Source organism: Zingiber officinale, unplaced genomic scaffold (genome assembly GCF_018446385.1).
Source record: "Zingiber officinale cultivar Zhangliang unplaced genomic scaffold, Zo_v1.1 ctg30, whole genome shotgun sequence".
NCBI lineage: Eukaryota > Viridiplantae > Streptophyta > Magnoliopsida > Zingiberales > Zingiberaceae > Zingiber > Zingiber officinale.
This window is the reverse complement of record NW_024589931.1, coordinates 181134-199297: the sequence shown is the minus strand read 5'-3', so window position 1 is coordinate 199297 and position 18164 is coordinate 181134. Positions and strand designations below refer to the sequence as shown.

Here is an 18164-nt window from a genome sequence, read left to right as displayed (position 1 = left end):
AATATTATTTTTCCTATTTAATTCATGTCCATCTTAATTGTGTGACAAATATAATAAATCTTAATTGATTGAAATTAATTAAAAATTATTTTCATTATTATCATTAATGTATCTTTTATTATTCCAATAATGATGTTAATTATTGTTGAGTTCGATGATTTATCCTATTTTACTATGGCTGGTTTACATAAAATTCGAGTTCAGGTAGTTCAGACGGATAACTTACCTCTGTAGGTAAAGCTCTAGCAAGAAAAGGAACTTAAAATTTCATGGATCGATGATAAATACTTACACCAACTGCCTTGGCAAAATTACACCAACAGTTTTGGTCTTAATTTTGAAGCAGCAAATATACAAGACTCTTCGGACCAGTACTCAACTAGTTCCTCATGACGCGACTTTTTTACTTGTTCTCTGGCGTTATAACTTATAAGACAGCCCTTGAGCAATTTTCTGTGCCTTCTCACCGACTGAAATTCTGTGCACAAATAGAGAGACTTGAACTAGAATAAGAGGGCAGCTATCAGTTGACACAGCTTCGAAAATGAGAAGTTTTGTATCGATCCTCTTTTCTGTTCTGCAAAAAAACTGCAGATCTTTGTCATGCTAAACAGTGATTGAACAGAAGGACCTGGAAAGAGAGCATGCAACCATTTCATGGCATGTGGTTAACAGCCTTCAAATGCCAACCAACATGCCATTTTGCTATAAACTCATTAGAATAGATTCATGCGATTCTAGAAATGTAAAAAATGCAATTGAGCTACAATTGCTGTTGGATTTTGCAAATGATCATTTTGAGCAATACAACTCAGTTAAACAGATATCTGATCTAATTACAGTAATTTGAATTAACATATAGCAAATTAGATTCATCCAAACAAACTTTAGCATGATTTCACTTATTGTGACGGGATAAAATGGGAGGGAATCCATGGGTTATCCTTCTGCTTCCTTACTCAAGCGATTAGACAACGAAAACACACTACTGAAAAACAGCAAGTTTTAGGGATTTTGTTAATTTATTCAGCTAAAATCACCATGGAGGGATCAAACAGAAAAGATCAAGAGAACTAACCTCAAACAAAATTTTACTCATTTTTTTTAAACATCAGTCAATATCTGATGCCTCCTCAGAGTCAGATAGTGGCAGCAGAGTGCATGCACCTAACATGTGCCCATTGAGACGTACAAAACACTCGATGCTGTCATCGTAAGCGCACAACCTGATGCAAGCACTCCTGGGTATCATCTTGGCCTACAACATATCCCACAATTTTGCCTTGCAATATGGACACACCTGTGTCGGATGGAATTGGGCCTAACACATACAAAACATCGGTCCTACATTGATATTTTTAAGTATAAAAAATCTAAATATGAATATAATTCTTCTTAATTTTAGTATATTAAATTTGAATCTAGTATATTTTCTATCAAATTGAGCACGATTCTTTTTCCATCTCAATTAGATGAAAAATATACTAAATTTTCTTTAAATAGTACTCAATTGGATAGAAAATATATTAAATTTTCTTTAAATGATACTGAATTTAGGAGAAATTATATTAAGTAGAAAAAAGTCATGCTCAATTTAATAGAAAATATACTCGATTCTATTTTAAAGTACTGAATTTAATAGGAATTATATTTGTTTTAAACTATTTATACCTAAATGCAGCATCATTTAAAGAAAATCTAATAGATTTTCCATCCAATTTAGTACCATTTAAAAAAATCTAGTATAGTTTCTATCTGGAAAAAGAATCGTAGTCAATTTAATAGAAAATATAGTCGATTCTAGTATAAAGTGCTAACTGATCCGGTGGTAAGGCGAGGCCCGCCCCGTAGAGGCTCATTGCCACAATGGAGGTCAAAATCAAGGCGGTCAGTGATCTCGAGTCATTGTCCGATCGGATGTCACACTCGCCCGATCGGACTGAGGGGTATCTGATGCAACATCATCACAACTCGACAGCGCACCGAGCTTCCGGTGCCCAGAAAACAAAATTGGTGGCAAAGCATACACCGATCGGATGGCCTGCTCAGACTTACATCAGAGACACAACCGAGCGGACGACATGCAGGCAAGGCTGGCCGGTCGACATGACAAGGGAGTTGGGACAGTGGAAGGTTGGTCGAGCGGGCAGCCCGCTCAACCCTAGGGAGCATAGTCAGCCGTCCGGATAGGTGAGGATTGGCCCAGCGACTCTTCCGTTCAGTCAGGTAACAGACAAAAGGAGCAGGTGGTGATATCCTTCTAAGAACCAGTGCCACCGACAGGCGGCGTGGTGGACGGCATGGTCAGATAGAAGATCGTACGACGGAAGCTTCCACTATCTTTTCAGAGATATATTCGGGTCATTGAGGTATGGTGTTAGGGACATTTTACTGACACGTCTTTTCAGAGTAAGTTTTGAGAAGCGTGCACATCTCGAGAAGCGTGCACGCACATCCCTGGGGCCCTATATAAAGAACCTCAAACTTCGACGAAGGTAAGTAAGTTCTACTATAGATACTGTTACGTTGCCTCTCTTGCTCCGCTCCTTTACTTCACTTTCTTGTCGCCGATGATCTGACTTGAACATCGGAGGGCCAACGCGGGGGAATCCCTTCCTGGCTCGACACTGACGGTTTGTGATTGCAAGCTCAACCAATAGGAGGTCCACGTACAGTCAACCGGAGCGCCACGTCCCTAGCGCCCACCGCCTCGACTCTCGAACAGGATCATTAAAAATGATCATTTTTTATTTATGTAATAAAAATAGAAAAAGAATAATTTGATTTTTTAAAAATAAATAGTATGCTATTTTGCCTCTAAGGGATAAGGAACTCTTATTCCCTATTATTTATGGAAAAGAAACGAGGAAGAAATATTATTAATGAGAGAGAAAAAGGATATTTTTTGAGAGTAAAACATTAGTCAAAAAGAGAGATACATATTTTCTTAATAGGAAAAAGAATGGATAAAATTTGGAATCCTTCCTGAACATAAAAAAGAGAGATACATACTTTAAAATATTTTTTGGAAATTTTAAAATTATTTTGGTAGTCAATTATAATCACATCAGATATGAACATATAAAAATCATTCGCCATATTATTTTGCATTTGTATAGTTCTATATAATAGGTGCATTAATTATATATATATATATATATTTATTAAAAAATAGCCAGGCTTAATGTTCTTTTATTAAAATTTAATTCAAAAAAATGAAAATCCAAATTGGGAACTAAATTAATTGCCTGTCTGTTGGCGCGTTCATTGCGTTTAAAGATTTCCTCCCGCACCTGTAGATTATAAATATGACCAATCATCATCGACGTCAAGGCACAAATTAAATAAAAAAACCTTGGCGATCCAAATGGCTTCCAAGCAGCACTGTTTTCTCCTCCTTCTCTTCGTCGCCTTTCTTCTCTCCTCTTCCCTTGTGCTGGTCAAATCTGGTACTGCAACATACGTACACATTTGTCATTGAATATGTCTAGCTATCTCAAGATATTTGATTGTATTTATATATTGTTAGCTAATGTTTACGCCATGCATGCACTGACGATGCACATCCTTTCTTGATCTGCACATCCAGCTGAAGGCATCGGCTACGGGCCTATTAGCAGAGGCGATCAAACACCTTGCTCTCGTCGAGACCCCTCCTACTTGAACTGCCACGAAGGCAGCCCGGTCAACCCTTACAAACGTGCTTGCTCTAAGATTGATGATTGTCGAGGCGACATAAAATGATGAGCCTATTTGTTCTTCCAACCAAAATATAAATATAAAGTGATGCATCTTTTATTATTCCAATAATGCATGTTAATTGTTGTTGTGTTCAATACAATAACAATAAAGTCTTTTACCACTAGGTGTGGTCGGCTGTATGAATCTTTTTACGTCATTGAGCTCTATTTCATATTATATCATCATTTATATTTAAATAAATTTTATCTTTGTTTTATTGTTACTAACAAAGTCTTTATTGGTCTTCCTCTTCCTCGTTTGATATGTATGTTTATCATAATTTTACATCGTCTAACTGGAGTATTTATTGGTCGTCTAAGTATATGTCCGTACCTACAACAACAATTAATATTATGGATCGACGATAAATACCTACATCAACTGCCTTGGTAAAATTACACCAACAGTTTGGGTCTTCAATTTCGAAGCAGCAAATATACAAGACTCTCTTCGGACCAGTACTCGACTAGTTCCTCATGACACGACTTTTTTACTTGTTCTTTGAGGAGCTTTGATCTCTGGTGTTATAAGACAACCCTTGAGCGATTTTCTATGTCCGAATAATTTCTGTTTAAGATAAAATTTTTTTATTAATGACTTTGACATGTACCAACTTTTCAACTTTTGCCAAACTGCCATCGGTAACTCCTCGTCCATGACATGGTACATCACATCATTTGTAAGACAAAGTCTGATTGTTGTTACTGCCTTTGCCTAAAGTTCTTCTTAATCTGATCTCTCCATGCTTTCCGGTTTCCTTTCTCCTAGCGCCTTCACCATGCCTTGTTGCACCAATAAATCCTTGACTCTTCTCTGCCATAATCTAAAGTTTCCGGTTTCGTCAAACTTCACTATATCAAACTTCACAGAAGTCGTTCCCGACATATTGAAGAAATTCGCCAAAATCTGTAGCTCTGAACCAATTGTTGCACAAAGAAGGGGGCAACAACACCTCTCTACCTCTAACGCGAAAGAAGAGGAAGAGGGAAAAGAGATCATGCAGAGCATCAAAACAAAGACACACAAAAGGAGAACAAGCACAAGGAAGGAAGAAGAAGAGAATGAAAAGAAAGTTACCGTGGTTCGGCGACATACCTACTCCACAAAAAAGCCGAAGCTTTATTAGAATTCTCTCTACACAAGAGAATCACATTACATGATTTTTATGATTGTTATTGTACAATAGGTTTACAATGATCCCTATAAATAATGCTAAACCCAGACTTGATAAAATCGTAACAGAGACAAATAATATATATATCCTGCAAAACAAAATGTTAGAACAATTTATGATTAACAGAACACAGAGTATGAATTAGATTCCGTCTCCCCGAGACCGGAATCTAGTCAAGATCTCGACTTAGAGTTCCGAAATGGCTCTAAGTCAGATCGGCGCCTAAGTTCTCTTCCTGGGAACGCATCCTCACAGTTATTCCCCTCCAATGACTTACCTTCACTTACCTTCCAGACGTCCGGTCAACCCTTCGACCCATCTAGACTTCGTGCAAGCTATCCGGTCAGCCCGTCTACCTAGCTGGACTTCGTGCCAAATGTTCGGTCAGCCCGTCGACCCATTTGGACTTCGTGTTAGTTATCCGGTCAATCCATCGACCTAGTTGGGCTTCGTTTCAGACATCCGGTCAGCCCGTTGACCTGTCTGGACTTCTCCTGCACACTCGATCAGAGTGTTAGATCAACAATAAAACTAACTTAACCTATTTTTTTCATTCATCTAAACCTGAGTTAAACCATTAGTGCTAACCGCACCAACACCCGCGATAGTCACGGGTGTTGTGGGTGGCTGATTGGTGGAAAGAACAGAACATGGGAGTCCATACCTTTCCTTTCGACTTTGGCTGTCTGACAGTCACGTGCTGAGCGACGTGTGCCCTCGGCTCAAGGTGTGGTCGCGCTCCTTCGGCTCTAGGCACTCTAGGAGGCTGATGGCTGCTCGTCACCTTCCGTTCGGTTGACAAAGGCGGCTTGGATGGCATTTCCTTTCTTCTTGCTGCCTGAGCTTCCTCCATGTTGATGTACTCATTGGCTTTCTTCAGCATGTGGTCATAGTCTCGGGGTGGCTTCCTAATGAGCGAGCGGAAGAAGTCTCATTCGACGAGCCCTTGCGTGAACGCGTTCATCATGGTCTCAGACGAGATCGAGAGAATGCCCATTGCCACTTGGTTGAAGTGCTGGATGTAGGCTCGGAGAGTCTCCCTTGGGCCCTGCTTCATAGAAAATAAATTGATGCTTGTCTTCTGATAGCACCTGCTGCTTGTAAAGTGGTGAAGGAAGGTCGTCCGGAAGTCTTTAAAGCTCCAGATCGATCCGTCCGGTAACTTCTGAAACCAGCGTTGTGCCGAGCCGGACAGAGTGGTGAGGAAGACTCGACACTTGACTCCGTCAGTATATTGATAGAGAGTAGCAGCGTTGTCGAACTTACCGAGATGGTCGTCCGGATCGGTTGAACTATTGTACTCTCCGATCGCCAAGGGGGCATAGTGCCTCGGCAAAGGATCCTGTATAATCTCTTTAGAAAACTACTTGTTGACCAGCTCAGGCGAGGCGTGGCATCGGGCCGCTTTGCTTTTCTGCGCGTCCCGAATGGGACTTCATCCGAGGAAGAACCTCTCTTAAATTTGCTTGTGTGATTTCTGAAGGCGTTTGGAACAATGCTTGGTGGAACGGTATCGGGGGAGGCGACGCCGCTCCCTGCGTGCCGGTCGACCCTCTATTTTGTCCCCAGATAGAGAGGACCAGTCTTTAAATTTAGTACATTAAACTAAAATCTAGTATATTTTCGATCAAATTGAGCACGATTCTTTTTCCATCTCAATTAGATGGAAAATATACTAAATTTTCTTTAAATGGTACTCAATTGAATGGAAAATATACTAAATTTTCTTTAAATGATGCTAAATTTAGGAGAAATTATATTAAGCAGAAAAAAATCAAGCTAAATTTAATAGAAAATATATTCGATTCTAGTTTAAAGTACTGAATTTAACAGGAATTATATTTGTTTTAAACTATTTGTACCTAAATGCAGCATCATTTAAATAAAATTTAGTAGATTTTCCATCCAATTGAGTACAATTTAAAGAAAATACAATATAGTTCTCATCTGGAAAAAGAATCGTACTCAATTTAATAGAAAATATACTCAATTCTAGTATAAAATGCTGACTGATCCGATGGTAAGGCGGGGCTCGCCCTGTAGAGGTTCATTGCCACGATGGAGGTCAAAGTCAGGGCGGTCAGCGATCTCGGGTCATTGTCCGATCGGATGGCACACTCGCCCAATCAGATTGAGGGGTATCTGGCGCAACATCATCACAACTCGGCAGCGCACCAGCTTCCGGCGCTCAAAAAACAAAACCGGTGGCAAAGCATACACTGAGCGGATGGCCCGCTCAGACTTACATCGGAGACACAACCGAGCGGACGACATGCAGGCATGGTTGCCCGGTCGGCATGGCAAGGAAGTTGGGACAGTGGAAGGTTGGTCAAGCGGCCAGCCTGCTCAACCCTAGGGAGCATAGTCCCCAGGAGAGACAACCGTCCGGATAGGTGAGGATTGGCTGAGCGACTCTTTCGTTCGACCCGGTAACAGACAAAAGGAGCAGGTGGTCATATCATTCTGGGAACCAGTGTCACTGACAGGCGGCGTGGTGGACGGCATGGTCAGGCAGAAGATCGTACGGCGGAAGCTTCCACTGTCTTGTCAGAGATATGCTCGGATCGTTGAGGTATGATGTCAGGGACACTTTACTGACACGTCTTTTCAGTGTAAGCTTTGAGAAAGCGTGCATGTCTCGAGAATCGTGCATGCACGTCCCCGGAGCCCTATATAAATTAAAGGGCCTCAAGCTTCGACGAAGGTAAGTAAGTTCTACTGTAGATACTATTACGCTGCTTCTCTTGCTCCGCTCCTTTACTTCGCTTTCTTGCCGCAGGTGTTCTAATTTGAGCGTCAGAGGGTCAACACCGGGGAACCCCTCCCTGGCTCGACACTGATGGTTTGTGGTTGCAAGCTCAACCAGCAGGAGATCCACGTATAGTCAACCGGAGCGCCACTTTTCTAGCGTCCACCGCCTCGACTCTCGGACAGGATTATATATATATATGAAATGATCATTTTTTATTTATGTAATAAAAATAGAAAAAGAATAATTGATTATTTTTTTAAAAAAAAAATAGTATGCTATTTTGCCTTAAGGGATAAGGAACCCTTATTCCCTATTATTTATGGGAAAGAAATGATGAAGAAATATTATCAATGAGAGAGAAAAAGATACTATTTGAGAGTAAAACATAAGTAAAAAAGAGAGATACATATTTACTTAAGAGGAAAATAAACGGATACGCAATATTTACTAGAGAGAAAAAAAAAACGGATACACAACATCGACCAAAAATGAAAAAGATATGAAATCACCTATATATATGAGGACATATATTTTTGAAAGATCAAAAAGAGTTATTAGGTTTAAAAAAATAACACACATAATTAAAAATAATTATTAATTATAAAACTATCTGAAATAAATAAAATTAATGTAATTTAAGATTAAAAGTGGATATTTTCTTTAAAAAATGAATAAAAATTAAAATTAGGCCTAGACACAGACCTTTATATAAAAATTATAAATTTATAATTTATAAATCACTTTAAAGTCTTGCTTGAGAAATATACTTTCAATACACACCTTTTATGTTTGTGCTCCCTTAGGCAGTTAGATGACAGAGCATACTTTTTTTTTATAACCAACAAATAAAAGGGTATCATTTTAAATAATTTTAAAATATTTTTTGGAAATTTTAAAGTTATTTTGGTAGTTAATTATAGTCACATCAGATAGGATAAAATTTAGAATCCTTCGTGAACATATAAAATTAGATTATTCCATATAAAAATATAATAAAAGGGCATCATTTTAAATAATTTTAAAATATTTGTTGGAGATTTTAAAGTTATTTTGGTAGTCAATTATAATCACATCAGATAGGATAAAATTTAGAATTCTTCGTGAACATATAAAAATCATTCGCCATATTATTTTGCATTTGTGCAGTTATATATAATAGGTGCATTAATTATATATATATATATATATTTAAAAAAAAAAATAACCAGGCTCATTTTCTTTTTATTAAAATTTTATTAAAAAATTAATTGCCAGTCTGTTGGCGCGTTTCAATCTTTGTGGATAAGAGGATCCGTCCACCCGCAGATTATAAATATGATCGATCATCATCGACGTCAAGGCACAAATTAAATAAAAAAACCTTGGCGATCCAAATGGCTTCCAAGCAGCACTGCTTTCTCCTCCTTCTCTTCGTCGCCTTTCTTCTCTCCTCTTCCCTTGTGCTGGTCAAATCTGGTACTGCAACATACGTACACATTAATTTGTCATTGAATATGTCTAGCTATCTCAAGATATTTGATTGTATATATATATATATATTGTTAGCTAATGTTTACGCCATGCATGCACTGATGCACATCCTTTCTTGATCTGCACATCCAGCTGAAGGCATCAGCTACGGGGCTATTCACAGAGGCGATCAAATACCTTGCTCTCGTCGTAGCACCACCTACTTCAACTGCCACGAAGGCAGCCCGGTCAACCCATACAAACGTGCTTGTTCTAAGACTGAGCAATGTCGAGGCGACTGACATAAAGTGATGAGCTTATGTGTTCTTCCAACCAAAATATAAATATAAAGTGATGCATCTTTTATCATTCCAATAATGCATGTTAATTGTTGTTGTGTTTAATACAACAACAATAATAATTAAGTCTTTTTCCACTATGTTGGTTCGACTGTATAAATTATTTTACACCATTGAGCTCTATCTCCTATTATATCATCATTTATATTTAAATAAATTTTATCTTATTTTATTTTTACTAACCAAGTCTTTTTTGGTCTTCTTTTTCCTCGTTTGATATGAATGTTTATTATACTTTCGCATCGCCTAACTGGAGCATTTATTGGTCGTCTAAGTACATGTTCGTACCATCTTAAACGTGTCTCTCGGAGTTCTTCCTCAATATATGCAACTCCGACTTTTTCTCTAATGTTCTCATTTCTTATTTTGTCCATCCTCGTATCACCACGCATCCACATAAATATCCTCATCTCTGCAACTCTCATCTTCTGCTCATGTGCTCGAGTCATAGCCAACATTCAGCTCCATATAATATAGTAGGTCTAACTGTGGTTTTATAGAACTTACCTTCACTACAAAAAATAAAGTATTTCGGGACAAAATTGGGGACGAATTTTGAAAAAAAATTCGTTGCAAAAATTTTTGCGACAAAATTTGGGACGAAAATTTTTTCATCCCAAAATGGTTGATGCCAACTTTTGGAACGAATTATGGATTGTTGCAAATTTGGGGACGAATTTGGCGACGAAAAAAATTTTCGTCCCCAAATTCGTTGCAAAAAAGTATAGAAATTTGCAACAAAAACTGTTTTTGTTGCAAACCTAGGAACAAATTTAGGGACGAATTTACATAAATTATCCGCCAAAATTGTCTTGATTTTTGCAACAAATTTGGGGACGAATTCGGTGACAAATTATATTTTGTTGCCAAGTTTGTCCCTAATATTGCAACGAATTTGGGGACAAATTCGGTGACAAAATTATTTTTGTTGCCATCTTTGTTCCTAATTTTGCAACGAATAATAAATTTGTTGCAAAACTGGCAACGAATTTCGCAACAAAAACTTACCAAGTTCATTGCACACCAGATAAATTTTCGTCCCAGAATTCGTCCCAAATTCTGGGACGAAATTTGTGGATTCGTCCCAAAATTCGTCCCAGAATCTGGGACGAATTTTGGGACGAATCCACAATTCGTCCCAGATTCTGGGACGAAATTTGGGACGAATTTTGTGGATTCGTCCCAAAATTCGTCCCAAAATCTGGAACGAATTCTGGGACGAAAATAATTTTGTCCCAAATTACGATAGAATTGGGACAAATAATTTTCGTTGCCAAATTCGTCCCTATTTCAAATAATTTTTTCCAGCTTCAATCTCTTTCTGCAATACAATCCAAATACATACAAACCAAATTCAAATAACAAATAATATGCATTCAACACATCCTAATTTAACATTCAACACATACAAATTTAACATTCAACACATCGATCAACTCATAATTCAAGAAGTATAAAGTTTGCAACAAAGTTTACAATATCCATCTTGTTCAAGCTACTAGAAAATATGATACAAAGTTCAACAACCCAATGTTTTATAAATCCATCATCCAACCAACAACACTAAGAATACATATAGTCATCTTCATGAGCCACAAAATCTTTGATCCCCATCAAATCTCTTTTGCCTACATAACAACAAACAAATAAACTAGATCATGTCTAACAAGAAAGATTGTAAATATTATACGATATGACCATGTAAAAAGAATAATTGGAAACAAAACATAAATATGAAATTCCTTAAACATTCTAATAAAAGCCCTAAATATAATAAAAGTCATATTTACCAACGATATGAATCATCTATGTCATAACAACGGTAAAGAAAATTATAAGAATTATTTTGAAGCTAAGTACATGTATCGTAACTACGATACAACCTAATATAATTGACACATCATATAGAGAAAGAGAGAGAGAGATATTGTGAAGTATGATATTAGGGTTTAAATTTTCTCACTTAGTTAACTTTATTTTTCATTTTAATTTGCTGAATTTATAGGTTTGTCTTTGGTTGATATTTAATGTAAACTAAAGGATGTTTAAAATAATTGTTCATTTCATTGTGTTAACTAGTTGACAATTTCATATGAATAACTTTAGCACATTTTTAACAACTCTTTACAAAATATTAAGGTAGGAGGATGCATCGTTATCTAGTAAAGAATTTTAGAATAGTGTAATGTAATTCTAGATGAAATATAAAACTTTTATGTATCTATATAGTTTTGAAACTATACATAGATCAAATTCAGAACTTTTATGCATCATTATCATTGAAGACAAAACAAGAAAGAGTAACTTATCAAAAAGAATGAACACAATTAAACAACTATTTAAAGTTAATTTTAACATAATTATTTAAAGTTAACTTTATATAATTAAACAACTATAACATAATTATTTAAAGCTAACTTTATATATAGATCAGTCAATGCATATTAAAGAACTTAGGAATACCGAAAAGAGGTGAACAGCTGTCTTCAACTACACTGAGATCAGACCAACTTGAGACCTGCACAAACAACATTATCAAATCAGGAAAAAAATAAAGTCAGAGTATTAGAGACTTCATTCATATTGCCTAATTATGCTTTAATTTTGTTATTGGTACACAACTAAGAATCATATAGATTAGTCTACGTCAAAGATAAGTCATCTCATACATTGATAGTGGAACAGTGCAAGAAGACAACAGACTTAACCTACAAATGGCAGAGTTGAAAAGTTAAAAAACCATTGATTAATGTGTAAAGCAGTAAACATAAGAAAAAAAAATCATCATACATTATTAAAATTATCAAAAATCATCACCGCCATCATCGTTATCATCGTAGGCATCATCATCGTCATCATTGGGAGGATTCTGACATTGAGCGGAGCTCAACTGAAGGTGTTGCATAATAAATTCTTGTTGTCGGCGCATTTCTCTAATATCTTTCTCCAAATTAGCCCGTTCTAGGTCTCTTTGCACCCTTTCTTGGTCTCTTTGCGAAATTATTTCCTTCAGATGGCTAACCTCATCAGTCAAGGTATTTACTTGGGTCGTAAGTGCTGATGTGGAGGAAGAAGTTCCAACTAATCTTTGGGTTCTACTCAAGGAACCCATCCCCAATATCCTTCCCCCTTTTGGTCCTCCACTGGCCTCTAACCATAAACTCAAATTATTGCCAACAGACTCCTCAGACCCCTGACTATCGATGCCAGCTTGTGAGCATGTTTGAGCTAGCTCGAGTTGATCATATTTTTCCTGTTTTGTAAAACACATACGATATTGATTAGATATAATAGAAACACATATAATATTAAGACAATAATGGTAGGTAAATAATTAAATTTAAACCATATATTAAGGTAAAATAAAAATTAATTCCAACCTTGACTGCTTTTGCTCTCGCCCCACTCCATGTGTTATCTTTTTTTTTAAAAGTGCGAGTGAAAGCATCAATGAAAGAAGGCTCCTTTCCTGTCTCCTTGGTCTAAAAAAACATTATTTCAAATAACGAAATAATTTGATATATATTAAAAATTTGTGAAAGAGTGAAACTATTACCATTCTCCGTCTATGCTCATCTATGTTAATGGAGCCTCCCGCATATATAGCACTTGAGTCACCAGAATTGTGAGATTGATTCATTCTATTCAGGTCACTCCTTTGTTTACTTTCCTCCGTTGCCCAAAATAGAGTGATCCTCTCCCAATTTTCTTCAGTGATGAAGTTTGGTTTTTCCACCGACTCTTTGCGTGACTTAATACATGTCTAATGTGATCGCCACATTTCTTTTTAAATATTCTTCGTATCTCCATTTCGTCATTCGGGTCCCAATTATTTAAGCGCTGAAATAGAAATTTATTTTATTATATAATTACTGTAAAATTGAAGTAAAGTTAAGAAAATTTACTTTGAACTCGCTCCACCAAAGTTGTTTTGTGGCTGGTGGAGTGCTTGAATATGTCAAAGAATCCCCTCCCCAATGGTTGTTCACGATCCTATTTATTTCTCGAACAACTTGTACCAGATTTTCAAAGCTGCATTAAATTACAAAATAATGATATTATATAATTAAGATAGATCTAACAAATAAAATATTTTATAGTACTTACGAATCACCGATGGGGACTAAAGGGGCTCTATCATTCCTAAACTCAGCAAATGAATTTCTTGCTGAGTCAGGAGGATCTGAGTGGACAGGTAACTGTTCTGGGTAAGGTACTTGTGGCGGCGAATATGAAACCGGTGCAGAAGGTACATGAGAAGGGCCCGGCTGATGAAGGGGTGGCATAGGTACACTGGCAGGAGAATATGATGCCGGTGGAGAAGACACATGGGATGGGCCTGCTTGAGTAGGGGGTGGATTAGGTGCACGGGCAGGTGATGGATGTGTCTGGTCCTGTGGTCGCCGTCTACGTCCACCACGTCGAAATATATGCTGGAAATTTCAACAATTTAATAAAGTTAATTACAGATCTAATACATAACAAAGGATAATTAAAAACTTACCATTTTTATGTAAAGATTATGGAAAAGGATGGAGGGGAAATTTATGAAATGTGACCTCTGATGACCTGTAGGAATAAATACAATGTGTTAACAGATAAAGTAAATCAAATTATAAAAGAGACAGTATATACAATAAAATATGGGAAATTTCTTTAAATAAGCTAACAAAACTTACCCATCATCAAAAATCAAAGTCATCATTGTCATTATCATCCTCATCCTCCTCTTCCTCTTCCTCCTCCTCTTCCTCTTCCTCTTCCTCCTCCTCCTCCTCCTCCTCCTCATCATCATCATCATCATCAATTTCACTTCTATCTACGTTGATTACTACACCGTTGGGATCTCGTAAAGTTGGAATAATATATTCCTCAGTCTGAAAGGTGTTTGAAACTTCCTCTTGTTGATATGCAATGTTTTCCCAACGTGCCTCAATTTTTTTTCGTGCTTTAGTTTTACAAACAGCCCACCAATCAATCTTATCGCGTTTCAAACTCGGATATGAAGAATAGAATACTTGAATTGCTTGTTGTGCCAACACAAATGGTTCATATCTCTTATAAAATCTCTTATGATTTATTTCAACTAAATTATAATGTGGATGCACTTTCATCCCTCTAACAGGGTCAAACCAGCGACACATAAATAATATAACTTGCATTTGTGGTCCTGGGTATTCTACTTCTATAATTTCATCCAACAAACCATAAAATCATTACTTGGACCTCCTTCATTGGATGACGATACGCACACCCCACTATTCATGGTATTCTTGCCCATTCCATAGTCTTGAGTATGAAAATTATATTCATTTATGAAATATGCTGGCCAAGTGCGTACGCATGAATTTGGACCCCATGACAGATGGATTAGCCATTCTTGTTCAAGGTGAGATTGATTAGCTTGAACCTAAGGTCAAAACACAAATTGTTAAAAGTATGCATATGTATCACACAAATATAGATTTTTTACTTACATATGATTTGAACCATGCAGCAAATTCTTCTTCACAAAATCGATCGAACTCTTGTGCCGATAATTCAGAATATAAGTTGGTAAATATCCTAATCAAAAAAACATATTGTTACACAAATAATTGAAAAAATAAAGAAATAAAAATAAAAATATATACTTACTCGTAATATGATGATACTTCTGGACAATTTAGTAAAATATATGTTTGGGCTGCTCGCCATTCTTTACCAGTTAAGTATCTTTGTTTACATGGTCCACTTGGTCGACCAAGGTAGTTAAAAATTGAAAATGAGGTAACATTTGGATCAATAGGACCCTCATCATTTCTGCCCGCTCTTCGCCTTTTGCATTGAACATGAGGTTCAAAATAATATGATGCAAAAGTGGTGACTTCCTCCACAATGTATGCATTAACAATAGAGGCTTCAACTCGTGCTTTATTTTTCACCTTTTTCTTCAAATGATATAAGAATCTGTTGAAGATATATAAAATTATATTAAATGTATATATATATATATATATATATAAATAATCCAGGAGTAGAAATATTTTTTTTTCATTCAAACATTTGAATTATACAAATAACACACTCTACCTTTCAAATGGATACATCCACCGAAAATGAACGGGTCCTCCAACTTTGGCCTCATATGGCAAGTGAACCAAAAGATGCTCCATGGAGTCAAAAAAAGAGGGTGGAAATATTCTTTCCAAATTGCACAAAATGATTGGAATATCTCTCTCTAACTTCTCCATGTGTGAACGTTTCAAAACTGTTGAGCAAATATCATGTAGGAAAATACTTAACTCCGTAATCGCTCCCCATACAAATTGTGGTAAGAGTTCCTTAAAAGCAATAGGAATCAGTCTTTGCATTATGGTATGACAATCATGACTTTTCATACCAATTAACTTCCATTCTTTCATATCAACACATCTTCCAAGATTAGAGACATACCCATCTGGAAATTTCAAAGATTTCAACCATTCACATAGGATACGTCTTTGATCCTTATTTAATGTATAAATTGCCTTTGGCTTTGGTCCTCTACTATTTTCATCGACTTTTACATATGAGTCGCATATCTTTTCTTGCATTGAGATTGTCTTTTGTTTTTCCGGTGATATCCATCACAGTATTTATCAGATTATCAAAAACATTCTTCTCAATATGCATTACATCGAGATTATGATGTATCAAATGACTAAACCAATACGGTAAATCCCAAAATATACTTCGTTTAGTCCATTTATGTGTACTCCCATATTCATAATTTGTACCATATGGTTGTTCAATAACAGAGGGAAAGTGATGCACTCTGTACCAAATATCTTGACCAGTCAATCTCAATGGCGGAAGTGTTCTTTCGATCCTATTTTTAGTGAATTCATCTTTATTCTTTCTGAACTTATGATTTAGTGGTAAAAATTATTTATGACAATCAAAATAGCTCAGCTTCTTCCCATATTTAATCTGATTGACTTTGATCTCTCCGTACATATTGGGCATCCAAAGATCCTAGCAGTACTCCAACCTGATTACATACCATAAGCTAGAAAGTCATTTATGCTCTAAAGAAGAGCAACCTTAATGACAAACATCTGATTGGTATGAACATTGTATGTAGGAACACCTGCATCAAATAGTTGTTTTCAGTTCTGCTCAGTCCAGGCACAACCAATGTTAAAAGCATATAAGGTGTTTTCATGCACATCCCAGGTAGAAGATTATATGAATAATCGGCCAACAAGAATAATTTCTTCCTGATTTACTAAACGGAGCAAATCCATCAACACAGAGACATAATCTAATATTTCTAGTCTCCTTTGCAAAATCTGGATATGTTCTATCAAAATTTTTCCAAGCATCTGCATCTGATGGATGACACATTAAACCCTCTTCTGTTTGATGAGTTGCATGCCAAGTCATGTGTTCCGCAGTTGCCTTTGATGCATACAATCTTTGTAACCTAGGAGTTAAAGGTAAATAAAACAACTGGCTGTGTGCTTTACGTCGTTGTTGACTCCTGGTTGTCTTATACCTATCTTGATTACAGAATTTACAAACCTCTACTTCTGCATCATCTCCCCAATATAACATACAACCATCTCTGCAAACATCAATTCTTTCAACTGGAAGACCTAAATCTTTCACCAGTTTTTTCATACTGTAAAAATCAAGAGGCAAACTGTGATCACGTGGCAATGTATCGTCAAACGCTTGAACAACATCATTAAAACAATCTTGCGACATATTATGATCTGCCTTTATATTTAATAATCTGGATGTGAGAGATAATTTAGTCTGACTGTCACAACCGGAATATAATGGTTCATTTGCAGCACTCAATACTTCTTGAAATTTGTAATATATTTCATCCAGACCTGGTACATCAGGCTCCTCCAACGGCAATGTATTAGTGGCAAACATTTGTTCACTTGTTGGAGGAAAACTAGAACTTGCACCAAGCGTCTCGGGAATATAATTCTGACAACTTGCATCAATTACCATCCTCTGATATGGATTGAATTGTTCATAATAACTCTGATCCCCACTAGCAGAGGCTTGAAAATTCCGTCCATAATCCTCATCAGATATGAACGGTTCGCCATGACTTGTCCAATTATAATAATTCGGAGTAAAACCAAATCTACAAAGATGTTCTTCAACTTTATCGATGGGTAAAAATTTCCCATTGTGACATTTTCTACACGCGCACCTTATCTTCTTGCCATCCATATACATAACTTGAGTAGATGCAAAATTTAAAAATTGCCTCAGTCCAGTGATAAACTCAGGAGTTAACCCCTGACTATTAGGCAAATTTTTGTTATACATCCAACTTCGCTCATTCTGCATTTTACCTGAATTCAACTGTTTAGTTAAACATTATTAAAAGTTACTATACATAAATCTTATCATTGAAGACAAAACAAAAAACAACAGCTAATTAAAAAGACGGAACGCAATTAATCAACTATAATAAAATTATTTAAAGCTAACTTTATATACAAAGTAAATGCATAATAACGAACTTAAGAATACCGAAAAGAAGTCAACAAATACAGGTCTTCAACTACACTGAGATCACGCCAAAATGAGACCTGCACAAAAGAACATTATCAATTCAGACAGTAATTTTTGAATATTAACTTAAACAACTGATAAAATGGTGCACGGCGACAGGCATAAACAGTCCAGCCAACTGCCA

At 36.4% G+C, this 18164-nt stretch overlaps 1 long non-coding RNA gene across 1 annotated transcript in view; it reads right to left on the bottom strand.

The window, feature by feature from the left end:
* Positions 1 to 243: 243 nt before the first annotated feature.
* Positions 244 to 18164, bottom strand: part of LOC122037369 — a 58034-nt gene continuing 40113 nt past the window's right edge. Inside the window, exon 2 of the long non-coding RNA XR_006127635.1 lies at positions 244 to 588. This is a non-coding gene — a long non-coding RNA (uncharacterized LOC122037369). The remainder of the gene's footprint in view (positions 589 to 18164) is intronic.